The sequence below is a fragment of the Lontra canadensis genome, unplaced genomic scaffold, assembly GCF_010015895.1.
Source record: "Lontra canadensis isolate GAN:19392208 unplaced genomic scaffold, GSC_riverotter_1.0 scaffold1, whole genome shotgun sequence".
Classification (NCBI taxonomy): Eukaryota; Metazoa; Chordata; class Mammalia; order Carnivora; family Mustelidae; genus Lontra; species Lontra canadensis.
The window spans coordinates 28,120,164-28,136,932 of record NW_022630995.1 but is presented as its reverse complement, the minus strand read 5'-3'; the positions used below and the strand labels follow the sequence as shown (position 1 = coordinate 28,136,932).

The 16,769-nt window shown below is 40.3% G+C and overlaps 1 protein-coding gene across 2 annotated transcripts in view; it reads left to right on the top strand.

The window, feature by feature from the left end:
• Window positions 1-2,803: 2,803 nt before the first annotated feature.
• The window catches only part of ATP10D (ATPase phospholipid transporting 10D (putative)), a 103,045-nt gene continuing 89,079 nt past the window's right edge, over window positions 2,804-16,769 (top strand). The window contains exon 1 of one of the 2 annotated variants that reach the window (XM_032852373.1): window positions 2,804-2,952. The gene's annotated coding sequence lies outside the window, so the exon portion shown is untranslated. Of the gene's footprint in view, window positions 2,959-16,769 lie in introns of both variants that reach the window. The other variant, XM_032852383.1, reaches the window with a different exon arrangement.

The following is a 16,769-nucleotide window of genomic DNA, read 5'->3' as shown; positions in this document are numbered from 1 at the left end:
TGTATATGTTCTATGCGAAAGAAGTGACCTGGAGGCACTGGCAGGGCTCAGCGGGGGGTCTGCTTCCGGGGGGGGGGGGGCGCCTACTTATGATCTCTCTCTGTCAAATAAATAAATAAAGTCTTTAAAAAAAAATGTTTCCTGATAAATTCTTAATCCATTGCTGTCATGCCAATCTTTGAGTATGTTTAAGAAAAGATAGGAAAATAGAAGTCAGTGGATTAAATAAACTATCACTTATTAAGCACCCAGTATTTACTTAACACAATGATAAGCACTGTGTAAAGCAGCTATATGACTTGGTGTAATTTTAATAACACTATGGTAGATATTATTGGATTCATCTTACCTATGGGGCTTAGAGATAGTACCCTAGATCATTTATCTAAAAAATACACAGAGCTAAGAATTTTTTTTTTTTTTTTTTTGTCAGAAAAAGAAAGAGAGAGAGCACAAGCAGGGGAGTGGCAGTCAGAGGCAGAGGGAGAAGCAGGCTTCCCACTGAGCAGGGAGCCTGATGCAGGACTCAACCCCAGGACCCTGGGATCATGACCTGAGCCAAACGCAGATGTTTAACCAACTGAGCCACCCAGGCGTCCCCAGAGCTACGATTTAAAGCCGGGTCAAACTAGGCATTTGACTACTATGCCATGTTTCCTACTGGGAATTAATTATGAAGCCATAGTATTGTGATACTAATTATAAATAATTTTCCAGTTGGAAAAGGTGAAATTTCCTTACATCTATATTATATACTTGAATATTAGTTTAAAAAATTCATCAGATGGTAAGTACATTATATGAATTACATGGAAGTAAATATACTAAGTTTGGCAATGACCGCATACATTAATAATCACATTTTGGTAACTAATGTGTTAAATCAAAAATTTTATGGGTATTTTCTTTTCTTTCTTTCCTTTTTAAAATAAAGTGGCAATAACCCTTAGGAGAAAAGTTAGATATCAGAGGAACATTTGCAAAAACAAACTGAAGGACACTTTAATGGTGGCTATTTGCAATGACATTCATAAGTATTAATTTTTAAAACTTGATATATTTAAATCATAAATGGAGTACACACTCTTCTCCTTGTCAAATGATACAGACATGAATATAAAGCTAATAATGTCCCCTCACTCCTCCATCCTTCCCCTCTGAGTAAACAATTTTGATGTGTCTCTTACTACATATTTTCTATTTTTATATCAAAATATGGAAATATGTAAAGACTATATAAGGATAAGTTACATTCTAATATGTTTCACATTACTCTGCTACTGCATTTTTAAACTTATAAATTATACAGATTTTTCTCTAAGACAATAATTGAAATCTTAGCCAGAGATCCTCAGCCCTTACAGATTAGAATTACTTGAAGAGCTTGAGAGAAAAAAATTGCCAGCACCCCACTCCCAGAGATTCCAGCTTAACTGACCTGGGTGGAGTCTTGGCATCAAGCTCCCCAGTTGACTCTGATGTGTACCTAGTTAGAACCACTGATTTAAGCGATCCAAACAGGCTGCAAATACCAGGTGCCTGCCTGAACGGTTGTGGTATGCATCCTCCCAGAGGCCCTCCACTGAGATTACAGCATCAGTGCTGACTGGGGAGACTCTGGGGGGCTTATCTTAAATTTAAAAGTCTCCTAACTGGCTGTCAGTTACAAAATTTGTTCGATTTTGTAGAAGATTTGTTTAGTCTTAAATCACGTTAGGGACACTCTCATGACTGCAAGAAATGCTACCAAGGCCTGGAATTCAGAGGCCACCTAAATGACAGTCTGCTCAATGAAGTTGGCTGGATTCCCAGAGTTGACTGAACTCGAGATTTGCCCTTGCCTGCTGAAGGAGGTTTCCAGATTCAGCCATCCCAGGAAGCCACACCCAGAACTTGCTTCTTGCCTCTGGGAGACGCACCTTCTCAGCGGGTGCAGGAACTCGTTTGGCCTCTCCAGCCCGGTCTGGGTCTGGGAGAGTTTGCCAGCCTCCCAAGCGGATGCATGAGTCCGCCCTGAAGAGCCCTTCACTGTGAGTGAAACATTTGTATCATCCTTTAGTTTCCTTCATTTTTCGCTACACATCCGAGAAACATTTGAGAAAGTAAGATGTGCAAAAGAGTTGTGGAGGTCTGTTTCAGCGGGATACAACAACTGGCAGCCAGAGATGATTAGGTTTCCATCTGAATTCTTGCCATTATTGGTTCTGTCTTTTCCCAGTTCTCTTTCCTTTCTCAAAGCACTGAGTTGGTCAGAAGTTTTGAGAGACCAAATGGGTTGTTGGAAATTTATTTTGGAGGGAAAAAAATTGCTGAAAGCCCTGAGTTTTCAGCTAACAGACCATGGCAGGTATACGGACAGAGCACATTTCACTGAATGAGGGAGGGAGTGAGGGGGGAAAAGACCAAATCAAAATTGTGGTCTTCTCAATTTCTTTCCCAGTTATAAAACGGTAACATTAAATGTTTAATTTGATCCCTTTAGCCTCCACAAAATAAGTGCCAATCATTTCAAGGTAGTGTAAGTGGCCGGGGTGGAACTATAAAAGCCCCTGACCACCGGGGCATCTCCTGGACAGTCAGAGAGAGAGCAGTGGCGCTCCAGCACCCGCGGAGGAAGCCAGCCTCCTCCAGGCCACGCCCCCTACGTCACGGGAGGCGTGGCGACGGGCGATTGGCAGTTCGCGGAAGCACGGCGGCTCCGGAGCGGTGCCAGGAGGGCAGGAGGAGGCGGTCCTGGTTTGCCTCCGGCTTGGGCCAGGGAGTTTGGGGGCTGTCTTCCGAGAATTGATTTTCTTCCCCCTCGCCGCCCTCCCCCACCCGCCTCCGCAAAAGCAAATGGCTGGCGTAGAAGCGTAACCCGCTGGCACTCTTCGGATTTGTGCCTGGTTTTTCTCTTGCACCTTGAGAGTCGCGACCGTCATGCGGTGATGTGTGCCGAGGGAGGAGGAATTGGTAAGGGTGAGCGAGCCAGCCCCTGGCACTGTCTTCCGTTTCACTTCTCAGCCTACTCCTCGCTCCCTTCCCCTGCTCCTCTCCCGCTTCCCCGGTAACTGCTTTCAGGTTTGGTGTAGGGTCTCAAAGGTAGATTTTAGGGCTGTTGTTGAATTTGAAAAAAAAGAGAGAGAGAGAAACACACCATTTTCAGTCTCTTGATTTTTATTTCAAAAGAGGAATTATTTTATCTGTTCTGAGTGCTGGGATTTGTGAAAAGGCAGATTATGCGCGCGCGTGTACACACTTTTGTCACCTCCTGGTGAAATGGGGCAGTTTAGGGCAATTTTGGCTTTGTCTCAAACGTAACGAAGAGCATGGGGGTTGATGTTTTTTAACCCGGTAAATAAACAGGGTTTGTTCCTTAGGAAGGAAAAGGTGTTTGTGCTGAAGTTTGCTCTGAAATAGGTTTCAAAGGAGTGCCGTAAAAAACCCCGCGTTCTGCCCCGCACACACTAACTTGGCAGATTTAGTTTGGAGCATCCTTCCTCTTACGTTGTAAAACATAGTCATACTTTAGACGTACAGCAGAGAGACATCGGGTTGATTAGTGAAACCCTCCGGTTTGGAACATCGAACCTCTGTGACTTTAACAAGAGTATATTTAAACTACCCTTAATTATAAAGGCATGCGAAGTCAGCTGTTCTACGAGAGTGTTCCCTCAATAAGACCACAAAGTTTCTTCCTGCTTCCTTCCATGCTAGTTCTTGGCAAGGAGAAAACAGTTCTATACCCTGAAAGCAAGCCTCTGACTCTAATCAGCCTGGAGAGATCGATCCACAAGAATTGGGGCTCTTTATCCATCAAAAGATTGCTGTATCAGAAAGCTCCAGAGGAGATAGGAATTTTTATACTGGGCTAGGTCAAATTTCTGTGAAGAGTTCCATCATAAAAACAAAACAAAACAACAACAAAACACTTAGGTTTGTTAAGAGCAGACATGTGAAACATCATCACTGTAACACCGTAAATTCATTCAGTGCCCCAGAGTGAGCCTGCACTCCAGCCTACCCCCAAGAGATAATGTGTGCTCCTTCTGGACTCTTCGCTAGGCTCATTACGAATACGTATTACATACCTACATGGAAATAACTTGTTTTTATCAAAATGAGATCATACTGCATATATTGAAAAACAACTAGGCAACATTCACAGAGTTTTAGGGAGTTTAAAAAATGACACTAACTGTGAATTTAATGCCTGCTAAATTATATTAAGAAATGGAGCATCTAAGCAGTCTAAAACGGGATTTCAGAGGCGCCTGGGTGGCTTCTGCCTCTTCTGCCTTCAGCTGAGGTCCTGATCCCTGGGATCCTGGGATTGAGCCCTGGGTCAGGCTCCTTGCTGAGTTTGGAGTCAGCTTCTCCCTCTCCCTCTGCCCCTCCCACTGCTCCTGTGCGGGTGCATGCGCATGGGCTCTCTCTTTCTCCCTCCCTCTCTCTCTCAAAATCGTTTAAAAAATCCCCCAGATTTCAGGAATGCTTGACCTTTCCATAGCAAGAACCAAATACTTTTCAATACAATTACTTAGTGAATCTAACTAGAAATGGAGTAGGATATTTTTTATTTTGATGTCATTAAAATGAAGGAAATGACTCATTGGTTAGACAAACTTTTTACAATCGGTTTTTAAAATAAGAGGTAAAAAATGTTCGCATATTGAAGGCTTCAGTACGTGATTTAGTCATTGTCTGATCTAGTTAGAAGTAGTCTTTTTAATGAAGGAAAATCAAAGGACATGCTCCCAAAACCCAGGGCATTGGTGAAGATAAATTTAATCTCTTGTCCATGCTTGAAAAAAATGGAGAATCTGTTGATCAACTCTTGGGATAATAACGTGCATGCTGGGTGCTGTCACCATTCCTGGGCCATAGTTGAGCAGCTTTCCTTAAAGCTCCAGAAGAGGGTTGAAGTGAGTGTATTTGCTTGAAGACATTATTCCCTTCCTATTATCTAAGACGGACTTATTACTTCATTTCAGAAATCATCATAGCCATAGAAACAACACTTTTCGTGGAAATATAGCGCTATTAGAGTAGGATGTAATAGTGGTACTAGTTTTGTAGAAGAGTTGTGGCCTCCATGGAATCTTTCTTTATGCTTCTAAGTGAAGGGTATATTCATATAACGATTTGCAGTAATATTGGAAAATGTGTTAAAACCTGTACATCTTTGTAAGCTTTGACTCAATAATCCTGGATCTAGAAATATATACCAAGGTAATCATTTGAATTTTATAGGAAGATTTATGAATGTGTTCATTACAGTGTGTCTGTAATATGAAAAAAAAGAAAAAGAAACACATAATAAAGCCCCCGTTGCAGAGTTCTTAAATTAATGTATTGTATATCTATGTTGATAAAATTCAGTTTCAGAAATAGTTTTGAAAAAATTTCATGATTTTGAAAGATCCTTGCATATTGAGTAAAAAAGCAAAATTTAACACTATTATCTTCAATTTGTAAAATATAATTTTGAAATATCCATTTTTTCAAATGTTAAGTCCTTACTACATGTCAGGCATTTTTTTAATTAACAAGTCTTGGATAACATTGAACAAGATTGTGGTACTTCTGTTTGCCTATAAGTTCCTGTTTGTATCAATGGATATATTCACTGACATATATGAAAAAGAAATTGGATTTTGAGGTGGTAGAGTTATAGCTTTTTAAAAATATTTTTCCTCATATTCCCAAATCTCCTACAACAACGATTATTTTTATAATCACAAAAATGCTGTTTTGAAAAATATTGCCAAGAAATACCAAAACAAATTAAAACTCTAAGGTCTACATTTTATATACTAGTAAACCTTTTCAAAAGATAGGATAAAATACAGTGAGAGATAGACACCCACGGGAAAATTATGCCCAATGAAAAATAAGCATAAATGGGCAAGCACACAAGGGAAAAATGGACTTTTTTAAGGGTGGGAGCAGGGGGATGTTTCTTCCCTGTATTGGAAGAATACTCAGCAAAGCAGTAAGTTACCATATTTTTACATATCGCATTGACAAACATGGAAAGCAAATCAAAATGTGTGGAGTTGTTGGGAAGGCAGACTTTTTCATGACATGGAAAAATGTTTGTGATAGGAGGCACGAAAAGTTACAAAATCTTACTTTTGAAAAAAAAAAGTCCTATAAAGGGGCGCCTGGGTGGCTCAGTGGGTTAAAGCCTCTGCCTTCGGCTCAGGTCATGATCCCAGAGTCCTGGGATCCAGCCCTGCATCAGGCTCTCTGCTCAGCAGGAAGCCTGCTTCCTCCTCTCTGCCTGCCTCTCTGCCTACCTGTGATCTCTCTCTGTCAAATAAATAAATAAAAAATCTTAAAAAAAAAAAAAGTCCTATATATGCACAGGAATTACTTTATTGGTGAAGAATAAACCAAATGTTAATGTTACTTATGTGTGGGTAGCGGGGTTCTGGGTGGTTTCTGTTTTTTCTCATGGTATTAATCTGTAGTTTCTAAAATTTCTACGATATATTTTCGTTATCAGGAAAAACAAGTCACTATCCTAATAAAGCAATTCTTTATAAATAAATATATAAAAATAAATAAATATAAGTAAAGAGCACATAGATGATACTCGTTTTCCTTTCTTTCATAAAGCCTCTGTAGTCTCTGTGTGGGTAATTCCATGTCAGGTATGTTGTCACGGATTATATTAACTGGTGAAAACATTTGGATTATAGGGAAAATCCCAAGATAAAACTTACTCTAGTCACATTCCCTCTTCTGCCCCCAGCCGTTTTCTGAAATAATAAGCAGTGTTGGACTGATGAAAGATTTATTCCTTTTCCTTTCCTGTTGATCCCATCTGCTTGGGGCCCAAGCCACTAGGCTTTAATTAAACACTCCCTAATTTCTTTTTCTAAAATCTACTTGCCCCATTTAAAGCCTTTCTGAATGAGGAAGAGGAGGGTAATACGACTGTTTTTTTCTTTTCTTTTCTTTTCTTTTCTTTTCTTTTCTTTTCTTTTCTTTTCTTTTTTTAAAGATTTTATTTATTCATTTGAGAGAAACACAGAGACAGGGATGGAGAGAGAGAGAGCACAAGCAGGGGGAGCTGCAGAGGGAAAGGGAGAGGCAGACTCCCCACTGAGGCGGGAGCCTGACATGGGGCTCCATCCCAGGATCTGGAGATCATGACCTGAGCCAAAGGCAGATGCTCAACCATCTGAGCCACCCAGGCCCCCTACGACTGTATTTCTGTTAGCAAAACACATTTGTAAAATTTCGGCTCTTTATGTAGGAAGGGTAATAAGAAAATCAGAGTCACTTATGAGAAAGAAGGTGAAAATCAGTTTTAAATTATCCAAAAATGTTGGGGTGCCTGAGTGGCTCAGTCAGTTAAGTGTCTCCCTTTGGCTTAGATCATGATCCCAGAATCCCAGGATGGAGCCCCATATCTCTTTGGCTCTGCTCGGCAGGGAGTCTGCTTCTCCCTCAGCCCCTCATCCCACTTGTGCTCTTTCTCCCCCCGACCTCAGATTTTAAAAAAGTATCCAAAAATATTGTGAACTCTTTTACTTCAAGTTATTGTTCTCATAATTTGCACTATTTAAAAACATTCTCATTTTCCTTAAAGGCTATAACAATACACTGAAAGTTATAGTTAAAAATCTTAATTTATAAATCCTTTCTTCACTGAAGTCTTTCCTAAAGAGGTATTGTCATATGTTTATCTCAAAGATTCTGTCTACTTACCCGTGACGCCCTTCAGCTAACAAAACAACATTTCTGCTTTGCCAGGTTAGAAAAATGCCTGATTCTGGGCTAATACTGTACTTTTAAGTTCCTAAACCAGGGACTGAGAAAAAGTGAAATATTTTCAACAGGGCAATAGAATTTTATTTTACTATTTGTTTGTTTGCTTGTTTATTTTAGAGAGTGAGTGGGGTGGGGGGAGGGAGTTTGGGGGTGGTCAGGGGGGTGTGCAGAGGGAGAGAGACAATCTCCGGCAGCCTCCTAATGAGTGTGGCACCAGAAGCGGGGGGTGGGGGGGCGGCTCCATTTCAGAACTCTGAGATCATGATCTGAGCTGAAACCAGGAGTCTGATGCTTAACCCGTTGAGCCACCCAGACACCCCGGGAAAATAGAATTTTAAAAAATACTTCTTACTCCGAGTCCTGTACTGTCTTCCCTCTCTCATATTGTAACATTTCATTTAAGCTAATCTAGTGCAAAAGACGGAATATTGTGGCCCCCAGTGCCCAATTTGTCACACTTTCGCCTGCTGGATTTAGGTCATGGTCAAGGGGGACGGGGTGTTGCTAGGGATGTGTGGACAGATGCAGTATTGGTGTTAAAGATGCAGTATTGATACTGGGCAGTTAAGGATGCAGGATTGGTACTGGGCAGAGGACAGGAGGTATAGTGGGGAATCAGAGGGTGGTTCTGGCCAGGTTGTTACCCTGTTGCCCTTGCCCCCTGTTGGTGCTGCTGTTCTTACAGGGGTGCACTCAGAGGTACCTTTGGAAATCTCTAACCATACCACTCCTTGTTAGGTTACTGGTCAACTGTGTTCTGAAGCACATTGCTCCCCTTTTCCAGTCTAGTCTCCCTACCCTTTCCCCTCCATTCCAACGTGTCTTTCAACTTCTTGCAAAGAAATCCTTTAAATGCCCATTATCACACCCTCGCAAAATGTCTTTGATCATTTCCTATTTTCCTTCAAACTAAGTATAAATTCTTCATCAATGAAAAGGTAAAAATCAGTTCTTCATCTGCAAATCTCTCCTCTCAGATTGTAGACCTTTCCCGAAGCTCATTTAACATGCTCTCTCTCCCCAGAAGCCTACCCTCCACTCCCTTTCTGTCTTCCAACCTCAGTCCTGTCTTCTCATAGGTCTTTCTGCTTTCTAAATTTTTTTTAAGAATTTATTTATTTGTTTGTCAGAGAGAGAGAGCACGCATAAGCAGGCAGAGGAGGCAGGCAGAGTCAGAGAGAGAAGCAGGCTTCCTGCTGAGCAAGGAGCAGATGTGGAACTTGATTCTAGGACCCCAGGATCATTACCTGAGCCGAAGGCAGCGGCTTAACCGATGGAGCCACCCAGGTGTCCCACTGCTTTCTAAATTTTGATGCTGTACGATTACACCAGTGTTACCTTTTTGTTGTTGAATTGAGTATGTTGATCTATGCTGGGCACTTTTATTCTTTTTCGACATACCCAGCATGGTGCCCAAGAGAAAGTGAAATAAATGAACACTAGAAGGTAAGCTCCTAGGAGGAAGAGATTTTTGTTTGTTTTAGTGGTTAATATTAGTTGTCACTTCATTAAAAATGATTTTGGGGCCACCTGGGTAGCTCAATTGGTTAAGCGGCTGCCTTCGGCTGAGGTCATGATCCTGGGGTCCTGGGATCAAGCCCCATGTCGGGGGGCTTTCTGCTCAGTGGGGAGTCTGCTTCTCCCTCTCCCTCTGTCTGTTGGTAGCTCGTCCTGCTTGTGCGTGCACTCTCTCTCTCACTGTCAGATAAATAATTAAAATCTTTAAAAAAAAAAAAAAGAATTTCAAAACCTGACCTTCAATTCTTTTTTCTCCTCACTGGCTTTAATTTTCTGAGATATAGAGCAATGAAGGTGATATTTGAAAAGTATAGTGACTTGTTTTTGAGATTAAGATTCCTTTTATGTCTGAAAATGTATATGCCCTACTTAAGTATAATGTGTTTTACTTCAATGATTATTTAAACTTTTTGCAGAAGATTTATATTTTTTTAAGTAATCTCTATACCCAACATGGGACTTGAACTCACAACTGCAAGATCAAGAATCAATTTAAGAGTACCATGAGTACCAATCAATCAATCAATCATGCTATACCAACTGAGCCAGCCAGGTGCTGCTCCTCCCCCCCAAATTAAACTTTTTGCAGAAAATTATTTAAATTCTATTTTACCTAATTTTCATAAAGAAGACAGTGTCCCATAGCTACCTGGGCATTTAAGTAAGCTATCTTAAAATTTAGCCACCTACATCTATGAGATTTTTAGTATTGGTCTTTTGTCTAAAGGAAACCTGAATGCTTGAAGTGGCTTTGCAACATTTTTAATTATGTTCAAGATTTCTTGGCAGGGACACACATATTTGGCTTTATGATGAAGCTTATATTCTCACTTATGTTTCTGTTGTCCCTGACGTAATATCAAGTATTATTAGTATGATACACGTGCTGCTTGTGGACTTGGACGTGAATATCTTTTTCAGCGTTGAAGCAGCATGCTTGTCTTGCATTTTATAAGGTTGTTCTTAAAACAGAAACTTAGAGGATTGTATCTTTTTTCGCTGAATCTTAAATGTAGAAGCAATACACTAACTTCCATGTATCCTTTTCTCTACCAGAAGCGTTTGGCTTTGTGATTAACATTGGACATGTTTAGTAGGATTAGTTTTAGAATAATTTTTCACTAAAATAGTGATCTCTTTCTTAATGATAAAGTAAAAACATATTTTCATAGTAAAAAGTATGGACAGGTACAAAAAAATATTTAAAAGTTGTCTATTAATTACCACTGCAAAATAACCAGTGTTAGTGGTTTAAAAATTTATCATATATATATGTATTTTTTTTTATATAGTCTAGATGAGTTCATACTGGTATATAGGTCTTAATCATGGATTAAAACCTAGAAACCCCATTTTTTACAAGATTTTATTTGAGAGAGATTGAGCAAGAGCTCATAAGTTGGGGGTAGGGCAGAGGAAGAGGGAGAAGCAGACTCGCCTACTGAGCAGGGAGCCCAACACAGGGCTCAATCCCAGGACTGTGGGATCATGACCTGAGCCAAAGGCAGATGCTTAACCAACTGAGCCACGTAGGCATCCCACCCCCAGACATTTTTTTTAATAAAAATTCATTTGAATACTTTTTAAACAGCTCTGTTTTATTTCCATTTAGATATGCCACAATTTTTTAAATTAACATATAATGTATTATTTGCTTCAGAAGTACAGGTCTATGAAGCATCTGTCTTACACAATTCACAGCACTCCCCATAGCACATAACCCAGCCACCCTATCCCTCCCCCTCCACCCACCAGCAACCCTCAGTTCATTTCCTGAGATTAAGAATCTCTTATGGTTTGTCTCCCTCCTCAGTCCCATCTTATTTCATTTTTTTCCCTCCCTACTCCTCACAACCCCCCCCACCTGCCTCTCAAATTCCTCCTATCTGAGCGATTGTATGATAAGTGTCTTTCTCTGATTGACTTACTTCGCTTAGCATAATACCCTCTAGTTCTGTCCATATGGTTGCAAATGGCAAGATTTGATGGCTGCATAGTATTCCATTGTATGTATATAAACCACATCTTCTTTATCCATTCATCTGTTGTGGACATCTAGGTTCTTTCCATAGTTTGGCTATTGTGGACACTGCTGCTATAAACATTCGGGCGCACATGCCCCTTCAGATCACTACATTTGTATCTTTGGGGTAAATACCCAGCAGAGAAATTGCTGGGTCATAGGGTAGCTCTATTTTCAACTTTTTGGGGAACCTCCGTACTGTTTTCCAGAGTGGCTGCACTAGCTTTCATTCCCACCAACAGTGTAGGAGGGTTCCTGATCCTTGCCAACATCTGTTGTTTCTTGACTTGTTAATTTTAGCCATTCTGACTGGTGAAAGATGGTATGTCACTGTGGTTTTGATTTGTATTTCCCTGATGCCCAGTGATGCTGAGCACTTTTTCATGTGTCTGTTGGCCATCTGGATGTCTTCTTTGCAGAAATGTCTGTTCATGTCTTCTGCCCATTTTTTCTTTTTTTTTTTTCCACCAACTGATATGGAACCTTTATTTTTTTTTAAGGTAATTTCTGTACACGTGAAGTATGGGAGTAATCCTTTAATTCTGCCCATTTTTTGATTGGATTATTTGTTTTTTGGGTATTGAGTTTGATAAGTTCTTTATAGATTTTGGATATTAACCCTTTATCTGTATGTCATTTGCAAATATCTTCTCCCATTCAGTCGGTTGTCTTTGGTTTTGTTGACTGTTTCCTTGGCTGTGCAAAATCTTTTGATCTTGATGAAGTACCAGTAGTTCATTTTTGCCCCCTGCTTCCCCATTTCCTTACATCACACACAAAAATAGACTCAAAATGGATGAAAGACCTCAGTGTGAGACAGGAATACATCTAAATCCTTGAGGTGAACACAGGCAACAGCTTCTTTGACCTCAGCCACAGCAATTTCTTCCTAGAAACATTGCCATTGATATACCACAATTTAACAATTTCTCTTTTTCCTGACACTTGGATTAGTGCCCCTTTTAGTGCTGAATTAATCATCTTTCTGCTCAGGGCCAAAGAGGAGGAACATTTTAAGGCATAGTACCTTTTGGCTCCAAAGAAGTGAAGAAGCAGTCTAGATTACCCCAGCATGGAATGAAAGCTTGCTTTCATTGAGCATCATGAATAAAGAAATTCTTTGCTGTATTTAGTACCAAAAAAAAAAAAAAAAAAAAAAAATTAACTCTGCTTTAATTGCTTTTTTTAGGTTACTGGTGAAGTTGGAAGTTTAGGTTACTGGTGAAGTGGTGAAGTTTTTTTTTTCTGATATTGCTTTTATAAGATATCAATGTAAAAAGTAGGCTATTGTGAGTGATAATAGGACTAGTTAGGATAAAAATGACACAGGAGGGTAGATCCTCCAAATGAGCTGTAAAAATTTTAAGATAGTACACATGTAAATAAATCTTAGTTAAATATAGTCTAAGCACGCTATCATACACAATTTTAGCAAGCATAAAATCTTGTATTCAAACTATGACTTAACTCATTTATGACACATTTGTAAATAATGTGCAGTTTAGGAATTAATAAAAGCCTACGTATGTATGAATGAGTAATAAAATGGAGTGGAGAGAACAGGTGGGTTATTTTATGTGACTAATTGATGTATAATAATGAGTGAGTCGATGTCTCTGAACCTCAGTTTTCTTGTGTGTAAAGTATTTAGTTGGATTTTTACGATTTTTTTCCAGCTCTAAAATCATGAATTTTCTATTTAAGTTGCTAAGCCTTATCCTCTTTAAATGCTTTTACTTTAAATAGTTTTCAGAGAACTTCCTCCTTAAGAGTTTTATGACCATGAGATTCAGATACCTCAGCTATTTTTCTTAGGGTCTATTTGTTTTAGTTCCCTTTTTTAAATGTTCATTTTTTAAAGGGTTTTTAAAATTTATTTATCTTAGAGAGAACTAGAATGCAGTGGGAAGGGGAAAAGGGAGAGGGAGAGAAATGTTAAGCCGACCACGCTGAGTGGGGGAGTCCAATGTGGGGCTTGATCCCACCACCCTGAGGTCACAACCTGAGCTGAAATCAAGAGTCACAAACTTAACTGACTGTGCCCCTTTATTTCCCTTTTCATGTCTTCTTGTTGCATAATCTTGTTAGTGGTCATTTTACGGTTCCATGCTATAGATCTTTTTTTTTTTTTTTAAGAGGGAGAGAGGGTGTGCGAGCAGGAGGGAGGGACAGAGGGAGAGGGTGAGAGAGAATCTTAAGCAGGCTCCACGCTCAGCGCAGAACCCAGTGTAGGGCTCAGTCTCACCACCATGAGATCATGACCTGAGCCGAAATCAAGACTCAGATGCTTAACCGAATGAGCCACCCAGGTACCTCTACATGCTCTAAATCTTAATATGAAACTCTAATAACTTTCAATAAAAGATATAGTGAGATCATGAAATAACTAAGTTTTTATAATTTGTGGAGCTGGTGTATGCAGGATTGTTATGGGTATTCTGGTTTTTGCTGCGTATCCGAGGGGAGTTGCTCCATTCATGTGTTCATTCCACAAATACATATTGAAAGTCTACTCTGTGCCTGATAACTTTTTAGGCCTAGTTGCATCAGTGAACAAAAAAAATTCCTTCTCTAATGAAGAGGAGAGACAACAAGAGCCAAAATACAAAAATAATTTTGTGATGTTAAACAGTGATGCAAAAGTCCTATGAAAAATAAAACTGGGAAGGAGGACAGAGATTGCTGGGGGGAGGCTGTAGGGGGAGGCGTGAAGGAGGGGAGAGTAATAGACTGGAGAGGACTTTGGGAGGCAGAATCATGTGACACTGACAGCTGTTCTCATAATTAAGATGAAAACATCTGGAGAGTTTTAGATTGTGGAAAATTCGGGATGTAACTTGGGTTTGAACTGGACTAGGTAATGGCGGCAGTGGTGATGCCAAGTGGTGAGATTCTGGATATATTTTAAAGGAAGAGCCAAGAGAATTTGCTGACTGACTGTATGCAGGTTTTTTGTTTTTTTGTTTTTGTTTTTCTGAGGGAGAGAGCAAGCATGAGCCGGGGTGAGGGGGAGCAGGGGGAGAGGGAGAGAACCTTAAGCGGACTCCAAGCTGAACACGGAGCCTGACTCAGGGCTCCATCTCACAACCCGAGATCATGACCTGAGCCAAAATCAAGAGCCAGACGCTTAATTGGCTGAGCCACTCAGGCACCCATAGATGTGGGTTTTGAGGAAAGGACAGGACCCCAGGCTGAATCAGAGGATCTGGTGGTGACTGAGGATGTGGAACAGTGGGACGGCCATTACCTGATAGGGCTGATCTGTGGAGGAAGCAGGTTTTGGGGGAGGAGCACAGTTCTGTCCATGTTATGGACATGATGGGCTGCCTCTTTGGCAGATGCACGAGTCTGGGGTTTCGGGATGTCTGAGCTCGAGGACAATTACATGGGGCGGAACCTGTAGAAGTTCTGGTTTGATGGCTTTGGTTTCCTCAGTACAACGGAAACAAGGTCATCGGCAGGAAGTAAGTCAGGAAGGAGATAGGGCAGGCGAGAGAAGGAGGTGTGACATACTTGTCTGTGACAGCGGAAAAATGACAAGAGTGGAAATGCTGTGTGCTTTCAGTCAGCATGTGTGGCCAGTTCCTGATTCATGGTCAGTAATTGAAAGTGACACTGATCAGGGAGGTTATATGTCTGTCTCCAGGTACTTCCCACCTGTAGGTACTACCACAGAGTATAAGAGGGATTTAAATATAACTGATTTGGATACAGCTAGGGTGAGAGTCTTGCCAGGAAAGGAGAGCAGAGTTAAGGGGTAGAGAGAGTATATATGGAAGTGGTAACAGAGTTGACCGTAAAATTGAAACCAAGTAAAGGGAAGTGAGGCTGTGCATGAAGGGGGGCAGTGAAGGGTCATGGTTTAGTTGCTTGCAGGTCCCTGTGGGGTCAGAAAGTTCTGAACTCAGGTTAAAAAGGAATCATTTAACAGCAACTTTTATTTGTGGATGCTGAATCATGTTTCAGAAAATGTGAAGAGCTTTCTGTTGAATGCATCAAATGAGTATTTTTTAAATGAAATACAAGTATTTGATTTGTTAACGTTAGTTCTTCATATGAAGTACATCTTCAGCTCTTTTTTCCCTTAAATGACGTCATCTCACATTTTTTAATATTGGTCCTCTTCTTTCTTCCCATTCTTGTGTTCTTTGGTAGACAGCCAGAGCTATGTGCCTTCTGCCAACTTACTGCTCAATTGTCTGTGTCCTTTGTCAGAGCTACAATAGCCACCAGGGCTCTCAGTCCATCGCAGTACTTAGATTAGGCTGGGGTAGTCAGCCACTCACCAAGCTGTGTCCCTTGGGTGAGTTTCTCAACCACTCTGAGCCTCTGTGTTTTCAGCCCTCTATGGGGATCATAATAATATACTTTGTTGTAAAGATTAAAGTCATCATATATTTATTCCCAGCACAGAGCTCAGCTTGTCTTTATAAATGGTAGACAGTGTTATGATCTTAGGTTTATTGGAGGAATATTTTGTTAGCGTTGAATAATCAAATCTCAAAAACACGCTATTGTGTCATTTCAGTGACATATATTTTAGGAGTACTATCTAGAATAACAAATGTCAAGACACAGTATTAAAGATAGTTATCATTAATGTTTCATGCGTGTGTGATTTTTCCGCTTTAAGAATAGACGGAGACATATTGGGAACTTGCCATGAGTATGGATTAGCTTTTTTACGTTTCTAGTAACAAAGGGACATTTATACAACTGCACCATTTTCCCTGCCTTTTTGCTAGCTTAAACCAGTTTGAAGCCGAAACATCAGTAAGGGGTAAACTCATTTGGAGGTGTTGTCCCTTCAAGGGAAACCTGAGATACATTGAAAAAAGTGGTAAAGATTTCCGTGTCTGAAAGTGTGTCCATGTATGTTTTATTTTTACATGAGAGGATTGAAGAATGTCTTTGTATTTAATGTGTTTGGAAACATTAAGAATGGGTAACTCTTCCCAGGATAAGACCATGCATCTAGGTACCACACTCATATTTTACATGTCTCTCTTCATTCAAAATAAACAGGATGTATTTGAAACTTCCAATTTGACTCTTCAGCCGCAGTGATATCAATCACATCACTCGTTGCTGTGGAGGGTTCCTTCCCTCGGTCTTAGTGAGAAGCCGCTGCTGTGATGTAGAATGGTATCTTTTGTTTCTGTCTCCCCAGCATCAGCCTCCATGTCTGCTTTTCAGGTCACGTTGAATGAATGAACTTGGCTTAAGCCGTGTTTTCTAGAGATACATAAGGGCTACATGCTTGGTTAGAGTTGGTCTTTTCCCATTTAGGGCCCTAAGAATGACAAAACTATCACAACAATGTCTTCATTCATGGTAAAAATGAAAGATACTATGGGTTCATTTTTTGTATCCTATACAGCACCTCCTTTCATGATAACAATCGGCAATCATCCAAAGTAATGACTTCAGTTCAATGTTTTGGCTCTCGCGTACATCTGAAATA